The sequence below is a fragment of the Mus musculus genome, chromosome 11, assembly GCF_000001635.26.
Source record: "Mus musculus strain C57BL/6J chromosome 11, GRCm38.p6 C57BL/6J".
NCBI classification, from domain to species: domain Eukaryota; kingdom Metazoa; phylum Chordata; class Mammalia; order Rodentia; family Muridae; genus Mus; species Mus musculus.
The window spans coordinates 20249782-20265650 of NC_000077.6; the positions used below are offsets into that span (position 1 = coordinate 20249782).

The 15869-nt window shown below is 43.6% G+C and overlaps 1 long non-coding RNA gene across 2 annotated transcripts; it reads left to right on the forward strand.

The window, feature by feature from the left end:
• Positions 1 to 4731: 4731 nt before the first annotated feature.
• Gm39604 lies at positions 4732 to 13408 on the forward strand. 2 transcript variants are annotated; one of them, XR_872279.1, is made up of 3 exons: positions 4732 to 4851; positions 5521 to 5662; positions 12909 to 13408. It is a non-coding gene; the product is annotated as a predicted gene, 39604 (long non-coding RNA). The 2 variants fall into 2 exon arrangements; XR_872280.1 differs by lacking the exon at positions 4732 to 4851 and adding an exon at positions 5065 to 5248.
• The last annotated feature ends 2461 nt before the right edge of the window (positions 13409 to 15869 follow it).

The window sequence follows — 15869 nt, forward strand, 5'->3', positions numbered from 1 at the left end:
TCTGGGCATCGGGCAGAAGTTGGGCGAGGGGACCAGGTGTGGGTCGAGCTCCCTCCCTCCCCCCACCCCCGGCCCCTCGCCACCGTCCTGAGACTCTGAGGCTCAGGAGGCCCAGCCTGTCTCACCAGTAGTGGGAGAAGGGACTTCCACAGTGTTCTGGGCCTGTGAAGTTTAGAGAAGGAGCTGGACTGATCTTAACACGACAGAGACTTAATCCAACCTAAGACCACAAACTTAACTGCCAGGCTGGCCTGCCTGGCCATAGTGCTCCTTCTGCCTCGGCTTCCCCAGTGCAGGGAGTACAGGCAAACCCTATCATGCCCAGCTTTTTATTTGGCTTTGTTTTGTGTGTGTGTGTGTGTGTGTGTGTGTGTGTGTGTGTGTGTGTGGAGAGAGAGAGAGAGAGAGAGAGAGAGAGAGAGAGAGAGAGAGAGAGAGAGTGAGTGTAAATTTCATCGTATCCCAGGCTGAATTTGAACTCCTGATTTTGTCCCAGTCTTCCCCATACTGGGTGTTTTAAAGTAAAAGTGTATTGTTATATGCAAGGCCTTGAATTCTCTCTTCAACCCAGAAGGAAAAAGTTAAAAAGGAATTCAGAACCGAAATGTGTCAAATAGGTAGGTAGCATTTACCAGCGTGTATCCAGTTACTTGTTTAAAGGAAAAAATAAATAAAGGACGTATGAAGTCATTTAGCAGTAAATATGGTAATGCGATTGAGCACCTGGATGGTCTCAACCAGATGTGTTCTGTACTCTTCTTTGACTTTGGCCCAGCGGCCTTCTCTAAGTGTTCTTGCTCAGTTGGAAGGGCGTCCTGAAACACAGAAGCCCAGGAACCACACTGCTCTAAGAGGAAGCCTCCTAACTGAGGTGTTGCAGCTCCCAGGGGGAGGGTATCCCCAGCTCAGCCCCACTCCTGTTCTTTCCTTCTCTTCATTGCTTCTTGGCTTCTGATGAGAGAGTACCACCAGGCAGCAAAGCTCATAAAAGATATTTATTGGAGGGTCCAAAATGTGGAGGGATGAATCCAGGGGTGGCCACCTCCGCTCCAGGAGCAGAGAGCAGGGAATTGAACAAAGAGCAGGGCTTATATAGGGTTTCTTAGTGGGTGGGGCTTTTCAGGACAGAGATTTCCAGGATGAGGATTGGTAGGATTTCAAGTCCTGAGCTTGGGGAGCTCAGGGATTGGTGGATTCTTGTGCTCAGGGATTACTATGTTTTTGTTTGAAGCTCAGGGATTGGTGGGTTTTTTTTCCCCACCCCTTTTCCTTGCATCGGGCCTATGGGTTGGGATGGGAGGACCTTCCCAGCCACAGGCTGCTTTGGCTGAGGCTCCATCACTGCCCAGCTGCTTGGGGAGGCTGGACGAGGTGTTGCCATTGTGAACAGCTCCTGTGATGGTTATTTCACGGTAAGCTGAGATGGGAAAAGTGGTACCAGCTTCTGTGGGGCACCTCCTGCAGACTGAGGAGATGGCGTTGTTTTGATAGTTGCTGTTTTTTGATAACTCCAGTGGTGGTGGTATTTTACAGAGGCAGGCTGGCACCAGTGTGACAGATCTTGCACCACTCAGGGACTACACCACCTTCTCACCTTCTACCCTATTTGCTCCTCCTCCTCCTCTTCCTCTCCCCAGTCATCTCCCCCTTCCTCCCCCACTTCCCCATTATCCTTCTCCTTTCTCTCCCTCCCCCTCCTTATTGAGACAAGGGCTCATATATCCCAGGCTAGACTGGAATCACTCTGAATGTCTGAGGTCCTCCTACCATGCTGGGATTGGAGATCCATGCCACCACACCTGGTAGACGTGCTGGCACAGTCAACCCAGAGCCTCATGTATGCTCAGCAAGTGCTCAAACAACTGAGCTACATCACATCACCAGACCCCTGCTCTTTTTAATCCTTGGCATAAAGAAGAACCTACTATAGTTTCATTTGTTGTCTTAATAAGGCAAGTTGATTTTTCTGAGCCTGCAGAGTATGGTAGTGATTGCCAGGACTTTACATGATCACAACCAAAACAGTGAAGTGTACCAGTGAGTGAAACTTTAACATTCTCCAAAACAGGAAGGCGTGATTCCTATGAGACATTTATTCCTATGTCATATTCATCTTGATCTCTTCTGTTTTATTCATTGATACTTTCTGAATATAGGTGCAAATAATATTTTTGCATTATACTCCAAGTCTTTTTATTTTATTTATTTATTTATTTGGTTTTTCGAGACAGGGTTTCTCTGTGTAGCTTATTTTATTTTTTTATGACATTATTTGTGTGTGTGTTGGGGGGGGGGTGTCACACACCACAGTGGGAGTGTAGATAACAGAGGACAGCTGTGGGAGTCCATTCCCCTCTTTTCACAGTGTGGTTCCAGAGATTGAATTCAGGTCATCAGGATTGGAGCAATGGTCTTCATTGCTAACAAAATGGCAATGGTGTCCATAGTAGAAATTCTGGCCCTGCAGACTGCCAGATTTGCTCGATGAGTATTACTCTCCATCAGGGACATTTGCAGACACTTGGGAAAGGCACATAAATAAATAACAAATAATAAACAAGAAAAAGAAGGGAAGGAAAAGAAGGGGAAACACCTGCTTTCACTATATTCTCCCCCCCACCACCACCACATGGAGAGCCCACTACCTTGTGAAGAATAAGGTCAGCAGAGTTCCTGCTGGAATCTGTCCTTCTGTGGCCAGCCCATATCAACCTCTTGTCTCCCTAAAGTCCCAAGGAAGCTCTGAATGTTGGGCTGGTCCCGATTTACTGGTGTTTTCATTCATCTTCAGGTCTAGATTTGCTGACAACTTGAATATCCTTGGAATTCCTGCTCCCCCCATAGGTCTGCCTTCTGCATAGCAACCCCATGTTAGGAACTTCAGCAGATATGTAGAAGCTTCTAAACGAGGACAGTATAAAGGAATAAGCTTGGCGTGAACGTCACTCCGCTGTCTCACTGACAAGGAAATGTGTATAGAGACAGCTATCTGAGGAAAAGTGAGGGGTTAGGATACAGAGCAACAGTGAAGTGCTCAGACGGCTCTGTCCCGTGGCATCGGCACCACAGACCCAAAGGTGAAGTTAGAAGTCATGGCTGGAGGAGTGAAGATGAGTGTTCTGTTGTACAGATGCACTAGAACTGTAGTCAGGAAAGAGATCCCTGGGGTGCAGAGAAGAATGTAAAGCTGAAAAGCCAGGAGCAGGTGCTGTAGTAATCTACTCAGCCATCCTCTGCTTTGTTTTGTTTTCCTAAAGGTTTTATTTAGTGTCTCTGTGTGTGCTGTGCCATGTCACATGTGGAGATAAGAGTTGGTTCTCTGCTTTTATTATTATTATGTGGGTCCAAGAGGCTGAACCTCATTCGTCAGACTTGGCAGCAATCATCTACACCCACTGAGTTGTCCTTATTCAGCCATCTTTTGTAATAAGTTTAGGATTTGAAATCTGGAACAAACTGAGTCAGTTTTGCCAAATGTATGGTGTCAGACTGTTGGAATTCGTGTTCAGCCCACAGACTGCATGTTAACATCTATGGTTCACAGTATCATGTTATTAAGCATTTTGAGGTTGAGCAATGTTTTGGGCTACAAGTGGAATTCTCCCCCAAGTTTCTCCCTTTCTCCTTCCCAAGAAGGCAGCAGGGTTGTTTTATGTTCCTTGGGGGATATTTATGGCAGGCTGAAAGCTAAAGGTACCTGCAAATCACCCTCCTTCCTGGCTCCCTCCTACTCCCTCCCTCCCTCCCTCCCTCCCTCCCTCCCTCCCTCCCTCCCCCTTTCCCTCCCTCTCTCCCTCCCTTCCTTTTTTTCTTCCTTTCTAAGAGAGGGGTTTATTTTGGCTCATGTTTTCAAGAGTGTCAGTCCATCTTTGCTTGAAAGACATGTCAGAGCAAGACAGTTCACATCCTGGTAGCTAGGAAGGAGGAAGGGAATGGTACTGCCCAGCTGGCTTTCTCCTTCCCCCTTCCGTTCAGTACGGCCCCCAGCCCATGGACTACCTGCCTTCAGGGTGGATCTTCACCCTCAGTTAATCCTCTCTGTGAATGCCCCCACAGATACACCTAAAGGTATCTCTCAATACCTTTTAAAGCGATTCTAAATCCAGCCAAGGTAATGATAACGATGAACCATTGTGAACTCAGTTGGTAAAGTGCCTACTGTGCAGATATAAGGGCCCGAGTACAATCCCCAGAACCCTGAGACTAAAACAGTTAAAAATAAAGCCAGACATGGTCTTGTATCCTTGCAATCCCAGCACTGGGGAGACAGAGACAGGCAGATCGCTAGAACTCACTGGTAAGCCCCAGGTCAAAGAAGGATATTGTCACAAAATAAAACGAAGTGGTGACTCTAAGGAATGACTCATAACCTACACATGCACACAAACATGCACATGGACACACACACAAATGAACATGCACACACATGAAATGTCACTTTTAAAAATTACCATCACACCTGTGACTCATGCCTAAACTATCAGTATTCTAAGAGTCCTTGGGCAAGAGGATTGCTGCAGTTTGAGGCCAACCTGGGCTATATAGTAGGTTCCGATCCATCGTGAATGCACTGTACCTTCCAGGTTTGGATTTTAAAACTAGAACCCTCTCAAAAGTCTGAGGAAGATCTGGAGTTCATCACCAGCATGAACTCCATGTTTTGATCCACTCTCCAAAAGTTAAAACAATAAATATAAATAAAACCAGAATACTTTCTTTGGTGGCAGGACGGTGACTGGAAACCTGTGGAGAGCTGGTTGACGTTCCATATAAATCTGGAGTGGTGGCACTTGCCTGTGATTCCAGCACCGAGGAGGAGAGGCAAGAGTTCAGGACAGTGACAGTTGTATAGTAAGTTCCAGGTCAACAGGTTGGGCTTTATGACTCTTCCTCAAAAAATCATCACACCCATGGATGGGATGGCAAGATGGTGAAGCTTGGGGGAGAGGGACACTTGTTACCAATGCTGACAACTTGAGTTTGATTGCTGTCTTAGGGTTTTTATTGCTGTGACAAAACACCATGACCTAAAGGCTTGGGGAGGAAGGGGTTTATTTCATCTTCCAGCTTGAAGTTCATCATCCAGGAAAGTCAAGGCAGGAACCCTGGCAGGAGTCTGTTGGCAGGAACTGACACAGAGACCATGGAGTAAGGCTGCTTGCCAGCTTGCGTCTACTTTAACAGGAGGCCCACACTGTTTGGGGAGGGGAGTCTCCTGGAATCAGTGACAACGCAGAGTCAGTTTCCAGTGAGTCACCCAGAATCCTTTTCCCCAGTGTGCAGTTACTCTGGTAAAGCACCGTAGGTCCTGGGTGGGATGGAGAAAGGCTGACAGGAAACCCTTAGGTATCAGGAAGGTCCTTCCTCTGGGGAGCTGCCCCTAAACCGGCTCCAGTCTGGAAATTATTTGGCTGTGATTTTCTGTTACCATGACCCATTGTAGGCTTTCGTTTGTTCTAGAGTTTTCCCACATGTGTAGATAGAACAAAAAATTGAGTAATCTTATCTATTCCATTCCAGAAAACCATGATTGATTAGCCAGTCGCCATGTTCCATACAAGCCAGGGGATTGTGGCCATCGATTTGCACAGGCTACCTATATGATGGCTGCTCACCTTGCCTTTGCGAGTCAACCTTGCCACTTGGCCCCTACTACTCTGAGGTACAATTAAACCTATTATATTTAATTCATTCAGTTGAGCATCAGCATCTTCCACCCTAAGGTCTGGCACAAGGAGATGGGCAACAACAGAACGCTTCCAATGTGCTGGTGCCCCTCTAGTTGTTTTTCATCTTATAGTATTAGTGAAGGGATAACTCTGGGTCCTTCCATTGTTGAAGATTAGAATACATATAATTATTTTTAGACATATATATTATAATATTATACATATACACACACATATATAATATACATATATACATATTGTATATAATACACACATATGTATACATGTACATGTATACATATATATATATGTTACATTGGTATTTTGCCTATATGTATGCTTGTATGAGGGTGTCAGATCCTGTCTTAGTCAGGGTTTCTATTCCTGCACAAACATCATGACCAAGAAGCAGTTGGGGAGGAAAGAGTTTATTCAGCTTACATTTCCACATTGCTGTTCATCACTGAAAGAAATCATGACTGGAACTCAAGCAGGTCAGAAAGCAGGAGCTGATGCAGAGACCATGGAGGGATGTTCTTTACTGGCTTGCTTCCCCTGGCTTGCTCAGCCTGCTCTCTTATAGAATCCAAGACTACCAGCTCAGAGATGGCACCACCCACAAGGGGCCTTTTCTCCTTGATCACTAATTGAGAAAATGACTTACAGTTGTATCTCATGGAGGCATTTCCTCAACTGAAGCTCCTTTCTCTGTGATAACTCCAGCTGTGTCAAGTTGACACAAAACTAGCCAGTACAATTGATCCCTTGTCAACTTGACACACAAACATATCACTAGTAAGCCTCAACCCTTACATTCTTATTCATCCCCAAGGTCTAAACAACTTTAAACATCCCACAGTCTTTACATTTTCTTAAAATTTCAATCTCTTTAAAATATCCATTTCTTTTAAAATCCAAAGTCTTTTTACAATTAAAAGTCTCTTAATTGTGGGCTCCACTAAAATAGTTTCTTCCTTCAAGAGGGAAAATATCAGGGCACAGTCACAATCAAAAGCAAAAATCAATCTCCAACCGTCCAATGTCTGGGATTCAGCTCACGATCTTCTGGGCTCCTCCAAGGGCTTGGGGTCACTTCTCCAGCCATGCCCTTTGTAGCACACGTGTCGTCCTCTAGGCTCCAGATGCCTGTACTCCACTTCTACTGCTGCTCTTGGTGATCATCTCATGGTACTGGCATCTCCAAAACGCTGCATGACCCCTTCAGTCCTGGGCTGTCAATTGCAACTGAGGCTGCACCTTCACCAATGGCCTTCCATGGCCTCTCACAGTGCCAAGCCTCAGCTGTTCTGCATGACCCCTTCATGCCTTCAAAACCAATACCACCTGGGTGACTCTTAAACATTACCAAGTCCAGCCACAGCACAAAGTACAACTTTGGCTGTCTCTGGAACACAGCCTATGTGCTCTCAGAAAACACTTCCCAGAAGATGTCACTTCAATGATGCTGGTCTCTTCTCAATCACTGATAATTTCTTAGCTCCAGCTAACCAGCATCAATAGTCCCAGTAATACAAATTTTTTGCTTTAGTAGTTCTGGTATCTTGTTAATCACAGCTGATTCTTCAGCCACAGCTAACCAGAACGACAGAATCTTCACAATCAAAAATAGCAATGGCTCTGGTCTTTAATCTTCCCTGTGAAATTTCACAAGCCAGGCCTCCATCTCCTGCACTGTTCTCAACATTAGCTTCCAAGCTCCTACACAACATTCGACAGAACTCTTAACACCGAATGGATCTTCTGGCCCAAAGTTCCAAAGTCCTTCCATAGTCCACCACAAAACATGGTCAGGTTGTCACAGGAATACCCCACTCTGCTGGTACCAATTTGTCTTAGTCAGGGTTTCTATTCCTGCACAAACATCATGACCAAGAAACAGTTGGGGAGGAAAGGGTTTATTCAGCTTACACTTCCATACTGCTGTTCATCACCAAGGAAGTCAGGACTGGAACTCAAGCGGGTCAGGAAGCAGGAGCTGATGCAGAGGCCATGGAGGGATGTTCCTTACTGGCTGGCTTCCCCTGGCTTGCTCAGCCTGCTCTCTTATAGAACCCAGACTACCAGCCCAGAGATGGTCCCACCCACAAGGGGCCTTTCCTCCTTGATCACTAATTGAGAAAATGACTTACAGTTGTATCTCATGGAGGCATTTCCTCAACTGAAGCTCCTTTCTCTGTGATAACTCCAGCTGTGTCAAGTTGACACAAAACTAGCTAGTATAGATCCCCTGGAACTGGAGTTACAGACAGTTGTGAGCTGCCATATGGTGCTGAGATTTAAACCCAGGTCTTCTGGAAGAGCAGATGGAGCTCTTAATCTCTGAGCCATCTCTCCATCTTCAAGGATTAGGCTTTAAGCAAAAAATTCACTCCAGCATTCCAATTTCTTTAAGCCTTAAAAAAAAAATGTCTCCATCAGCATGAAACTAAGGAATATTAGGCACCTCTAGCTCATTTTCAGTAGGCCCTTTTTTTTTTTTCACAAACACTTCAAATTCTTGCTATCTGTTGTTTTTTAATGGTTCCAGTTTCAATATCAAGCTTGGGATCTCTGCTCAGCGACCCTTGCTGATGCTAAACTCAGCTGGATCCAGTTTTACTTTCCTTCCACCATTACTCCATGTCCATAAAAGCTGTTGCCGTTCACATTACCCAGACTTCTGCTAGAATGAGTAGAAACTCCTTAGGTTCTTTAGCAGTGAAGGGCAGCTCTCATAGCGGCATACTTGCTACATCACCTCTAGGGCCTTGCTTAACCCTGAGTCTAGGAACAGATCTAAATGTCACAATAGTTGGCTCCTGAGGGACAGCAGCATTGCTGTGTCTGACGTCTTTAGGAAAGGTCATTGCCTTCTCTACATAGGGGACAGGATTAATTAAGTTAGGCAAAGGCAGAGTGGGCAACACTTCAGGGGCTAGTAGTGGACAGACTATTTCCAGGCAGAGGGGACTCCTGAGACTCTGAATGGTTAGCAGTTCAACCTCATTAGGGCCCTCCCACACCTCAAGACCAAGTCTTAAGGACCCTATTCTTTTAAAACTCAGTGCCCTTACTGAAACTGCTGACACTCAACGAAGCCGACAGTTAAGTTTATGTTGGTACTCAGCTAATTGTATAATGAGAGCTTGGGTTTGGTTTTCTGAAACCTGAGCTCTATGACTTCAGGAGGAAAGAGTCTCTTCCAGTGCACATTTAGAAACCCTTGGGATGTTTATGTGTGTCTCGAATCACTCAGTTTTATTACTCAGCCTATTGTCTTCTGTAACTTTGTTCAAAGATGCTAAAAGGAGCCAAATTGCATTTCCCACAAATGTTCAAAAATTTCATATATAGAGTCACTAAATTCTTTACACCTTACAAGAGGTGAATCGAGATCAAGTGTATTTATCTAGACAAGTTCTTTAAATAGTGCACACCATGAATTTTCAGTGCTCCTAATATTGAGGAGTCTTCCATGATAATATTTTCTATGTATCCAGCTGAAGATCCAGTTCCAAGTACCACTAAGCCTGCTTGAGAAACTCATCCTTAAAATTCTGTTTCTCCAGAATCATTTTTGGTACCAACTTATTTTAGTCAGGTTCTCTAGAGGGACAGAATCAAGGGGATGAATATATATTCATATGTGTGTGTATTATGTGTGTGTATGCTTGTCTATATGTGTGTATATATATATATATATATATATATATATATAAAATATATATGATTTTTTTTTTTTTTGGTTTTTCAAGACAGGATTTCTCTGTATAGCCCTGGCTGTCCTGGAACTCACTCTGTAGACCAAGCTGGCCTCAAACTCAGAAATCCTCCTGCTTCTGCCTCCCAAGTGCTGGGATTAAAGGCATGCGCCACCACCACCCGGAACATATATGAATTTATTAAGGCTTTAAAATAGTAACGAATCATACCTGGGATGCTGAAAAACCAGTACTCAGTCCTTGAGGTTTATGCCTCTTGAGTAGTCCCAGAATACCTGTCGCTCATTGGGGAGAGGATGGGGTTTGACAACCGGTAGTCACTTAGTCCACAAGACCTCTGTAGTCCCAGACAAAGCCCATGAAGTTTCTAAAGAGCAATTGGTCCCAAGTCTTCATTGTAGACTAGCAGGTTCTAGCAGTTGCTTAGTCCTACAAGGCAAGCAAGTGAAGAAGAGAGAGTGTCCCTAGTCTACGGTGAATACTTGGGAATGCTGATTTTGCTTCCAGCAAAGGAATGAGGCCTGGCATCCACACCAGGGTGAATTCACCCTAGCAGCAGGAGGAAAGATCGAACCAGCGAAGGCCAGAATACATTTCTCTGAAATATTCGTTTTTATCTGGGCTGCTACCTGAGGCTGCTGCTCTTAGTTGGGTGGCCTTCCTACATCAATCAAGGTAATCGGGACAATTCTTCAGGTGAGGCTCCCTAGTCAGATGATTCTAATTTGTGGCCAGTGACATTAAAACCAAACACAGTCTCCAGAACTCACATGGTAGAAGGAAAGAACTCACTTCTCACAAATTGTTCTCTGAAGTACACTCATTTATATCCAGACACCAGACTAAGCCAGCTCAGTCAGTCAATAGATCCTCTAGAGCAGGAACAACAATTACAAAGAAAAAAGACAATTAGACAACATTGTAGCATGGCCCCAGCCAGTTCTGAGGTTGAGGTGGATTTATTTTTTCCCATTCTGCTTTAAAAAAAAAAAAGATTTATTTATTTATTTATTTATTTATTTATTTATTTATTTATTATATGTAAGTACATTGTAGCTGTTGTCTGACATACCAGAAGAGGGCATCTGATCTCATTACAGATGGTTGTAAGCCACCATGTGGTTCCTGGGATTTGAACTCAGGACCTCTGGAAGAGCAGTCAGTGCTCTTAACAGCTGAGACGTCTCTCCAGCCCCCCAATCTGCTTTTATACCATTTTAATTACATGCAAGTAATAAGGTAGTCCTAGGTTGAGGAACAAGCAAGACAATAAACACAAATAGTCATGGAACAAGCAAGGCAATAAGCAAAGTCCCTTGATCACTGTATCTAAGGGCTTACCAGGATGACCAAGATATCTGAGCCTACTTCCCAGTCCTGGCCCAAGTCATATTCCTGCCTGAAGTCTACTTTTTTGTTCTAGCCTAAAATTAGATTCCCGCCTGAGCTTACTTCCTTGTCGTGGCCTAATGTCAGATTCCTGCCTGAAGCCCACTTCTTTGTCCTGGCCCAATGTCAAATTCCTGCCAAGCAGCCCAAAAAACTCTCCACAAAAACCAAATAAAATAAATGTAAACATTTTAAAATTAATAACTCTATACAGATCTCCCCTCCCCACTTTATATGAGATAGGAGGCAGGGTCAAAGTGAGATTATGGTTGTGGGGAAAGAGGGGAGTCCACTGACCTCCAGGGCATGATACCACGAAGCCATTTCTGCAGGTGGATGAAACCGGCAGCAACCAGAGCCCCTTTATAACATCCAGTGTGCAAATGAGAGCAGATGAGAATCCTAAGAGGCAGTATGGTTTGGTAGAGTCCACTTTATGGATCTGATATCTCTTGGGTTAGTGAGATGGCTCAGCAGGTAAAGGAATTTGATGTCTGAAGTGGAAATTTCTGGTTTTCTTGGAGACTCAATTGTGTCATGTGATGTTTTTCTGGAAACTGTCTTATGAGAGGATGTTTTTGCTGAAGCAGACACATGGGAGGATGTTTTGCTAACAATAGACATGTGGTGTTCCTTTGGAGGGAGCCTGGGGCATGTGATGTTTTGCTAGACGATGCTGGATGGTATTGGTATGCCTTGCCATTTGTTCGCATCATCGTTGGGCTTTGTGGATTCTGGTCTTTGCTGATGATTCTGAGCAGTATTAGTATGCCTCACCATTTTTTGCTGGTCATCCTTTGTTGTGACTTTTTAGAGAGAAAGGCACCAAAAACTTGTAGTGATATTCCTGGATGTACTGGCTGGTTTTGTGTGTCAACTTGACACAGCTGGAGTTATCACAGAGAAAGGAGCTTCAGTTGGGGAAATGCCTCCATGAGATCCAGCTGTCAGGCATTTTCTCAATTAGTGATCAAGTGGAGAGGACCCCTTTGTGGGTGGCACCATCCCTGGGCTGGTAGTCTTGGGTTCTATAAGAAAGCAAGCTGAGGGCCAGGCGTAGTGGCACATGCCTTTAATCCCAGCACTTGGGATGCAGAGGCAGGCAGATTTCTGAGTTTGAGGCCAACCTGGTCTACAGAGTGAGTTCCAGGACAGCCAGGGCTACAAGAGAAACCCTGTCTCGAAACAAACAAAAAAGAAAAGAAAAGAAAAGAAAAGAAAGCTGAGCAAGCCAGGGGAAGCAAGCCAGTAAGGAACATCTCTCCATGGCCTCTGCATCAGCTCCTGCTTTCTGACCTGCTCGAGTTCCAGTCCTGACTTCCTTTGTTGATGAACAGCAGTATGGAAGTGTAAGCGGAATAAACCCTTTCCTCCCCAGCTTCTTGGCCATGATGCCTGTGCAGGAATAGAAACCCTGACTAAGACACTGCATCTTCTTGCCAGAGCCTTGTGGTTTCTTGTGGATTGACCTGCCATTACTGATTCATGAATAGTGTTTGCAGGTAGATTGAGCTGCCATTGCTGATGTGTGTGAACTGAACTGCTGATATCCCGAAAAGACAGATTGGATTTGTTCTAAGGAACTATTTCTAAAGAAGCCCACATCCTCCTTTGCTCTATTAGCCTTCCCTTTCCACTACCTCTAGTGGGTGGTGAGCTAGAAGGGAGATTAAAACATGTATGAACCCTTATTAAAAGTAGGTTTTGAAAACTCTAAGCTACAGATGTTGTGGGTTGTCTTGATGTTGTTTGTATTCTGGTGTTAATTTTGTTTCTTCAAAACTGCTGTTTTCGACAAGCAGTTGGTCACTTACCCAGGTGATCTCATGTGAACCTTCTCCCCATTTTAACTGGTCAATAAAAGCTAGAGCCTGTGATTGGGCAGTGGAGGGGAAAGATGGGTTTTGAGAGTGGGGGCAGGTAGAGAAGAGATGAGATGTGAGGAGAAGGAGAGAGGACTGAAGAAGAGGAGGGGGAAGCCATTATGGAGCAGAAGCATGTGGCTAGGAGAAATGGCAAGTAGCAAGGGGACTTATGGCTGCAGAAGAAGTTGGTATAGTATTAGATATGACTAATTTAGGCTTATAGCTTAGAATTATAATAACTCGATTGTGTGTTTTTTATACAGGCATATTGGGGTTGGAAATTTCAGCAACAAATTGGCGCCCAATGTGAGACTTAGAATTCAACTAAGGGTTCTACAGAGAGCTACGGAGAGGCTCCCTCCCAAGCCCCAAGCAAACCACAGCACCCAGAGACAGCTCCCCAACCATGAGCTGGGACTTACAGTGCCACAACACAGGGTTCCCCAAGCCTAAAGAAAGACCAAGGACCCTGGGTTATGACTGCCTGTAAAACAGCCTTCACAACTAAAGATCAACAACTAAAAAACTGACAGTTAACTTCACAAAGCCTTCTCACAGATGTAATAGGCTCTATCTGGGACTCTCCGCTGAGCAATCCTTCTTGTGCTTGATTTCCTATATCCTCCACGTCTAAACAGGACGTGGGACAGTCAGACCCGCTCTTACACTACAGACTACCTGAGACTGACACGCATACTGCTGGACATAACCTAAGACAGAGACAAAACCAGAAAAAGCTGCTGGTCTCTCTACAGTGAGCCCCTCCCTTCAAATAAAGAATTAGAGAGAACTACAGTATCCTGAGTTGAACACCAGAGGGAGACAAAGATACAAGAAGCTCCAGATTAGGTAATAAGTATTATAAACTGAATATATATATATATATATATATATATATATATATATATGCACACATACATATATGTATATGTATATATACATATATATATATATGCACACATACATATATGTATATGTATATATACATATATATATATATACACATTCATAGCTGAGACTGAGACTGACCAAGAAAGGGATAAGTTTAAGACTTGACTAGACTAAAGGTACAGGAATTAATAGGTAATGATAAGCAACAGAGAGGAAAATGAAGTTTGGAGACAGGAGCTGGAGAAGACACTAGAACAAAAGATGGGAGAGCTCACAGATCAGACTGAGTGGCAGAGAGAAAATAATGAAGATTAGAAACAAGGCTTGGAGGAGAATCTTTTAAAATGAATCAAAATAAAACAGACATCAGAGTATCAGAATTACAATATAAAGAAACAACTAAAATGTGGAAGCAGAACCTGAACAGAGAATACAGGAACTTACTGAGCAGGAGGAGCAACACAAGGAGAGATAGGAAACATGGGCACAGACCTTATGGGAGGAACTTACAATATTAGTTAGGGAAAATACTCAGGTGGGGACAGAAGATAAAATTAGAGAAAGCCAACCAAAAAGTTGTTGAAAAGCAAACTTTGGTTTATCTGGTGAGTATACAACAAAGACCTACAGATGATAACCATCCACAGAATTATCAGGAATTTGAATGACAACCCATAGATATGTTAGAACTGAGAAAATTTAAGGAACATGTCACTAATTTTAGAATGCATTCACTGTTTTAAAATCAAATCCTGACTTCTTGGTCTATTAAACATAGACCACCCCCACCCTCAAGACTGGGATGATATGGCAAGAACAATATTAAAACCTGGGTCACATTTACAAATGGTTCTCATGGTGGAGAGAAGAGGTGAACGAGATAACAGGACAAAATAAAACCAGAAGTAACAATGTTTCTAGAGATCAACTGCTTGGTGAGGGTGGCTTTGCTGAGGTTCAGGCTGAATATGATGAAGAAACCTTGATGTTTTGTTGCTTGGCGGCCTTAAAGACCTGGGACAAGGTCACAGAAACAGGGAAATGGCTTGAACCATTTTCTTGAACCAAGTCATACAAGGTCCAAAGAAAACATTCCCTGACTTTTTACAAAGGTTGACTTCTGCTATAGAAAGAAGTATATGGGATCCATCAGCAAGAGAGGCACCAATCGAGTCTTTGGCTTTTGAAAATGTGAATGCTGAATGCAAAGAAATAATCAGACCACTGAGGGCAAGGTCAGCATCGATGGATGGAGTGGATTAGATATACTGCTGATGTTGGGCCTCGTTTGCCTGATAGGACCTTAATAAGAGAAGCTGCCACTAGAGTCCTTGAGACGACCCAAAATTTCAAATGTTTTAATTGTGGTGAGCAGGGTCATTTCAAGATAAACTACAGAGAAAAACAGATTAATCCCAAAGGGAGTCTATGCCTCCTGGAATATGTAAAAGATATGGCAAAGGCCGTAGGACTAGGGAATGTAGAGCAACAACAGACAAATGGGGCAACATTTTACCAAAAGTCTCCTGGGAGTGGGGGTGGGGCTCTTGCAGGCCCCAATGCTAAACAGGGAGAGTTTTCTTTCTCGGGACAATTAAACTCTACTGCTCTGAAAACAGACATTGTGAGACCAGATAACAAGGTGGAGTCAAATTCTATAGACAATTTAAAAAGCTAAAAAGGGGCCAAAACCAAATATTTTGACAAACTTCAATAGAGGATCAAAGGCCCAAGCTAAGAATATTAGTAAACAATATTGAAATTAAAGGAATGGTTAACAATGAAGCAGATGTCACATTATCACTCCAAAATTTTAGTCTATAGGTTAGCCACTTCAAGAAGTAGACATCCAATTTCAAGGAGTTGGAGCTTTATTCCAAATAAAGCAAATGATTTAGTATATAGGACCTGAAAGTCAAATAGGAAAATTAAAGTCATAGATGGCCGATATAGCCATAAACTTATGGGGAAGAGATCTGTTACAGTAGTGGAAAATGCAAATTAATATCCTTTCAGTTTGCAAAACCAGTCAGGATCCTAATAAAAACATCAAATTAGTTAAGGAATGTTATCAAAGACAGTTACAGACTGTCCAGGCTGTCCATAAATAAGATACAGCAGAGGCTGACAATTCAGCTCGACCTCAAAGAGCCACTGCTGATAAGACACCAACAGCCTTACCACTAAGGTGGCTGACTGACCAATCCATTTGAATTGGTCAATGGTATATGACAAAAGAAAAACACAGGCACTAGAACAGCTAGTCCAGGAACAGCTAGAGGCTCAATATACAGAAGAGTCCACCAGCCCTTGGAATTCTCCAGTATTTGTCA